This window comes from Poecilia reticulata, linkage group LG9 (assembly GCF_000633615.1).
Source record: "Poecilia reticulata strain Guanapo linkage group LG9, Guppy_female_1.0+MT, whole genome shotgun sequence".
NCBI classification, from domain to species: Eukaryota; Metazoa; Chordata; class Actinopteri; order Cyprinodontiformes; family Poeciliidae; genus Poecilia; species Poecilia reticulata.
In genome coordinates, this window is record NC_024339.1 from 2,454,555 (window position 1) to 2,454,756 (window position 202).

Genomic DNA, 202 nt, shown 5'->3' on the forward strand with positions numbered 1-202 from the left:
TATTTCAGGTCTTTTATTGTTTTAATACTGATGATTTTGGCATACAGCTCATGAAAACCCAAAATTACTATCTCCAAAAATTAGCATATTTCATCCGACCAATAAAGGAAAAGTGTTTTAATACCAAAAAAGTCAACCTTCAAATAATTATGTTCAGTTATGCACTCAATACTTGGTCAGGAATCCTTTTGCAGCCTTCAAT